We start from the raw sequence: 6,123 nt of genomic DNA on the forward strand, positions 1-6,123 counted from the left end.
AGGGAGCGAAGCTAGGCCTGGGCCGGAGGGGAGGAGGGAAAGGCAGGGGCGAGACTCCCGAGAAGGCTTTTCTCCCGAAGCTCCTGCTGCCACTAACGGGCCCCTCCGGAGCGCCGGCGGCCGCGCCCGTGTCCCCCGCTCCGCCGCCAGGCTCCGCGCTGCTCCTGGGGACCGGCAGCCGGCCTGCCCGCCTGCCCGCCGCTGCCTCCCGCCCCCCGCCTGGGCCCCCGCGCACGCCGCTTGTCCGGGTCAGGTCGCCTCGGCCCGGGCCGTCTCCGAGCTCGCTGCGCCCGCGGCGGCGGCGGCGGCCGAGTGTGACTCCCCGGGCAGGCCGCCCGCCCCCGCCCCGCCTCTCCTCCTCCTCCCACCCGGCCCCACCCTCCGGCGCCCGCCGTCTCCCCCCGCCCCCCACCCGGCCGCCCGGGGACCTCCGGCTTCAGCCAGCCGGCCGGGTGCGCGCCCGGGGGGCTCCAGGCCCGGGCCTGGCAGGCCGGCGAAGCCCTCGGACCCTGGACGTCCCCTCCCTGCCGGGGCCTCCTGGGAAGCCCCTTTCCATCTGGCACATTCCAGCGACGCCGGGGCCTGTGCTCTCCACGCCCCCCCCCCCCAAACACACACCGCACTGGGTTCTAGCTCCCCGGGTCCCTCACACGCACTTGGCTACAGAAAGCTAGCAGGATGCCCCCCACCACCCCCACATACACACCCCGAATTCTTTTCGGTATACTGGCCAGTAGCACACCTCTTCCCAGTAAGCCGCGCCACCCTCCTGGTGGCAGGGGACCCGGCGTGCTCCTCGGGGCGGTGCGCCCCCCTCTCAGCGCCCGGGGTGGGGGTGGCCCACGACCCCTACACACACACACACACTCCTGGGGAGCCCGTGAAGTCCATGGCTCTCCCCCACACGACGCGTCCAGCCCTCTCCGCTGCCCCTGGTGGCCTGCGCACGTGCCCCCAAGGCCCACTCGGTTCCCCCCGGCGCGCCATCTGCTCCGGGGGGCCTTGGTGGCTCTTTTGTCTGCCATAGACACGACCAGGCTAGCATGACAGGAAAGCAGAGGAGTGACGACGCAGAACCTTCTCCGCTCCCCGACAGCGATGGAAACTCCTGGCACCCCACCTCTGGCTCACCGGGACCCTAGCTCTAGCCCCACCCCGCGCCAGATAATCCCAAATCTTGGGGTATGGACCTACAGCTGACCCCAGGAACAACTTGTGAGGGGCGGTTGAGGGCCCTAGGGGCGAGCTTTCTCGAGCTGTCATTAAGGACACGCACGCAGCCGCGTTGTCCGGCCCGTATCTGAGAGCCACCGCTCCTCTCCCCGGCTTCCACCCGGTTTCTCAAGTGCCAAAAACGCGAAGGGCTCCTGGAGCCGAGGGAGGCGGTGGACTGCGCCGGGCGGGCGCCGGCCCGGTTTCTCTGAGGTGAAGGCGGCCTCTGGTGGTGCTGGTGAGGAAGTGCAGGAGGGTGCCTTTATTCTTGGGCACTGGGTCTGTTTATTCCAAGTGACTGCCTGGCACGAGCTTAAAAGCAGGAATACAATGGCAGCCAAAGGATCCACCATGAACTTTGAGGGCAGACGTTTGAAATCTCCCCGAGGTGCAGAGGCCAAAGGCACGTTTCCCTAACCCCCGGTGGCTATGTCTCTGGCCTGGAGCCCAGTGGAAAGCCAAGCCTTAGGACAGCTCCTTTCAAAATTCTAGTTCCAGGCTCCCCAAAGTTGTTCGAAAACAAGATAGTTTGGGGACCCGGCGTAGTGGTCTAATGGCTAAAGTCCTCATCTTGAATGCACCGGGATCCCATATGGGCTCTGATTCTAATCCCAGTAACTCTGCTTCCTGTCCAGCTCCCTGATTGTGACCTGGGAAAGCAGTCGAGTACAGACCAAAGCCTTGGGACCCTGCACCCACATGGGAGACCTGGAGGAAGTTCCTGGCTCCTGGCTTGGGATCGGCACAGCTCCGGCTATTTGGCGAGTGAATCATTGGACAGAAGATCTCCCTCCCTGTCTCTTCTCCTCTCTATATATCTGATTCTCCAATAAAAACAAATAAATAAATAAATCTTTTTTTTTTTTTAATATTTTGGGCCTATCTGAGCAAGGAAGGGAAAGCTGTCACAGCCCAGGGGGTGGTGGGACCAGCTGAAAAAGATGTGATTGCCCAACTTTAGACTCCATCAGCCCAAGGACTGCTTTTCAAGTCACCAACCACAGCTCTGTGAGAGAAGCCAGGACAAAATGCCAGCCCAGGGAAGATAGTGTTCGGTCTCTTGGTGAGACGGTCCCTCTCCTGTAACCTGCCCATGTGGTTTCCGGCTCGCTGGCCTCTGAGGTGAGGCTCTGCATGGCCATTCTGCTGACTCACAGAACTTGCCACGGGAGCAACAGTGTGATGCCCCCCAGAGACCTGAGCAAGCCTGTGGAAGGCACCTGCAGAGCCCATGAGCACCCGAAGGAGTTTCAGTACATGCTATGTTATACCCTCCATGTGAAGAACATCTCTCTTTTTATTAGAGAAACAGTTGAGCCCAGCATGATGGCTCAGTGGCAAAAATCCTTGCCTTGCAAGTCCCATATAGGCACCGATTTGTGTTCCGGCTGCTCCACTTCCATCCAGCTCTCTGCCTGGGAAAGCAGTAAAGGATGGCTCAACACCTTGCAACCCAGCATCCATGTGAGAGATCCTGAAGAAGCTCCTGGCTTTGGATCAGCTCAGCTCAGACAGCACAGCCACTTGGGGAGTGAAACAGCAGATGGAAGATCTTTCTCTCTGTGTCTCTCTTCTCTGTAAATCTGCCTTTCCAGTAAAAATATTTCACCTGTGCTCTCCACCCAGGCCTGGTCCCATGTTCTCTCTCCCCCCTCACGAGACGCACACCCCTCTTACCCGTGTTCCTAAAACCAGCTGAGTCCCAGCAGTCCCTCACCACCCCTGGGAGCAGAGAGTCTCGTGTGTAAGGTGCCCTGTTGTGTTCTCGCATTAAAAAATCTACTTCCTTCACAAAATTGCTCACTGAGGGGAAAAAAAGCCAGAGGCAGAAGAGAAAGGTGTTCCCGCGTCTGTCATTCCAATTCCTCTTACAAACATCTCATGTAAAAGAGCCGAGGAAACACGATCATCCCAACATTCAACATTCTCCAAGAGAAGTAGACTCCACACTGTTCTTATCTTTAACCCTGCTTAGAATTTTCTAGAGGAATCGAAGGCTGAAAGAGGGGCTACTGCCCTGCTGTGGGCCTGTGCTCACCACCACGACAAACAGAATGAGGTGCTAAGCTGAGGCAGGACAGGATGGCTGGCTGGCCAGCTGAGACAGGAGGGTCGAAGAGGAGCTTGGAGAAACACAAGGGTGGGGCCGGCGCTGTGGTGCTGTAGGGTGAGCTGCTGGCTGCACAGTAGCATCCCATATGAGTGCTGGTTTGAGTCCTGGTTCTGCTCCACTTCTGCTCCAGCTCCCTTCTCAAGCACCTGGGAAAGCAGCACAGGATGGCCCATGTGCTTGGGCCCCTACAGCCATGTGCAAGAACCCAGAAGGAGCTTCCAACTTCTGGCTTCGGCCCGAGCCAGTTCTATCCATCACAGCCAACTAGGGAGTAAACCAGTGGCTATAAGATCTGTCTCTCCCTGTCTCTCTCTCTCTAAATCTGCCTTTCAAATACATAAATATTTCTTTAAACAGGGAGGGAGAGAGAGCATATGAAAGAGAAAGGAAAGTAAGGAACCTAAAAGAAAGGGCAGAATGACAGGTGTCCTGCAGAAACCTAAGGTTCTTTGAAGGAACACAGTAGGACTTGGACGCAAACTGGGACTGCACGCCATGTAGTCCATGGCAAGGGTCACAAAGGCCAGGGCCCTCATGGGCCAAGTAGGAAATGCAGACAGGACAAGCAGTGAGGTGAGGATTGGCAAACCAGCAAGACCCTCTCCTACCCCAACAGGTGCTGCCATGCCCAGATGGAGCCCCGAGTTGCCAGTCCCTGTGATCCCTGTGATCGCTCCCTTGGTCTGTTTCAAGTCTCAGGCTCTCTGCTCTCACCTCCCTCCAATCCAGCTTTCACAATGTGTCCAGATGCCAAAGCAACCTTTTGCAACAAAAACCTAATTATGTCACTTCCCTGCTTAAAATCCTTAAATGGTTCCCGGTGGAAGTTGTTTTGCAGGCTGTTATTTTTAGCTGCCAAACCCTTCCTTCAAATAAAAATTTAAATGCAAAACAGAAGACCGGATGAGATCCCAAGGGCTCCAGGTGAAGCAGCGGATGGTAGGACTAGAATTCCTTGGCCACCCTCAGGGATGCTCTGGGTGGTGGCCTGCAAACCGGGGAGCACAGGGAGCTTTGGTCCTGCCTCACGTGTGGATGTTCTGCAGGCAATCCAGCTGCAGACCCTCGACTTCCAGACAAACTTGCACCCCAGACCCACCTGCCTGCAGGGTGCCCGGCACCCCAGCAGGATCCTCCTGTAACAAGCTCTCTCAGGCTTTAAAAGATTTTGGAGGTAACCAATGAAAATACAGATGCATCCAAGTCTAAGGAAAACTTTTTAAAAATTTATTTATTTACTTGAAAGCATTAGAGAGATATATTTTTCATCCACTGGTTTACTCCCCAAATGGCCTCAATGGTTGGAGCTGGACAAGTCCGAAGCCAGGAGCCTGGAGCTTCTTCCAGGTCTTCCATGGGGGTACAAGGGCCCAAGGACTTGAGCCATCCTTTGCTGCTTTCCTAGGCCATAAACAGAGAACTGTATAGGAAGTGGAGCACCCAGAACTTGAACTAGTGCCTATTTGGGATGGTGACTTTACCTGCTATGCCCTGGGGAATTTATACAGAAATTAGAAATAAGCGCCTTAGCTTAATAGGGTTTCCTGCCTTTTCCATTCTGTAAGAGCTAAACTTTGGCATTAGAATGGCAGGTTGAGTCTGGGTCAGGATGTCCTGTAGGAAGTGTAGTCAAAGGAGAGAACAGGAGTAGGATGAATTCTTTGAAACATCTAGAATATGTTACAAAGGTTGGGTTTAATAAGTATATATGATGCCTCAATAACCTGGTATTTAAAAAAACAGAAAAATATAAATGGAAAGCTTTGCAAGTCATCAAAACATTTACCCCTCCCCCCACACACACACACAAAGAAAAACAAGGGAAAAAATGGAGAAGGAGTAGAAGAAGAAAAGTAAACTCTCTCTTTTTCTTTTTTTTAAGATTTATTTTTTATTGGAAAGGCAGATAGTACAGAGAGGAGAAGAGACAGAGAGGAAGATCTTCCGTCCGATGATTCACTTCCCCAGTGATCGCAATGACCGGAGTTGCACCAATCTGAAGCCAGAAGCCAGGAACTTCTTCCTGGTCTCCCACGCAGGTGCAAGGTCCCAAGGCTTGGGCCGTCCTTGACTGCTTTCCCAGGCCACAAGCAGGGAGCTGGATGGGAAGTGGGGCGGCTGGGATTAGAATCAGAGCCCATATGGGATCCCGGTACATTCAAGGCAAGCACTTTAGCCACTAGGCCACCGTGCCAAGCCCAACCTCTCTCTTTTCTTACCCTGCCTTTCAAATGAACAAGTAAACAAACAAAAAAGGGAACTTATGTTGAAGCCCTGTGGGTTAAGACACTCCTTGCACCTTCTCCTTCACTCTTCATTGTGATGCGTGTACTTGAGTCTTCCCCACCATGTCCTCTCATAAGAAGTTCAGGATAGAGATTCCTGGCCAAAATACAAACACAAAATCACTACATTTCCCAAATGATTCAAATGAAAACTGGCAATAAAATCAGGTGTAACTCCAAGAGGAGACACTGGAGAACCAAGCTGCTGTAAGAGGAACTGCACTTGAGTGGATGGCACACTTATTTGTGCTATAGCAACATCACTATCTTCTTGACCGTACCAGGCTGAAGATGTCACCATCATCCGGACAGCTGAACCTGTTTGATGGGGGCTGTGACTAGTGGGTGAGTTCAGTAATAATATGTGAAGTCTTCTGAAAAAAAAAATACTATCTGCAACATTGACATCTTAGAGGGGGATGCCAGTTCAAGTTCTGGCTGCTCCACTTCTGAACCAGCTTCCTGTTAATGTACCTGGGAAAGCAGTGGAGAACAAGCCAAGTCCTTGGGCCC

General features: G+C 54.2%; 1 pseudogene; it reads left to right on the top strand.

Annotated features, from left to right (window-relative positions):
- Nucleotides 1-5,673: 5,673 nt before the first annotated feature.
- LOC101518688 (large ribosomal subunit protein eL39-like) lies at nt 5,674-5,821 on the top strand (annotated as a pseudogene).
- The last annotated feature ends 302 nt before the right edge of the window (nt 5,822-6,123 follow it).

The sequence above is a fragment of the Ochotona princeps genome, chromosome 14 (assembly GCF_030435755.1).
Source record: "Ochotona princeps isolate mOchPri1 chromosome 14, mOchPri1.hap1, whole genome shotgun sequence".
In the NCBI taxonomy this organism is placed as follows: Eukaryota; Metazoa; Chordata; class Mammalia; order Lagomorpha; family Ochotonidae; genus Ochotona; species Ochotona princeps.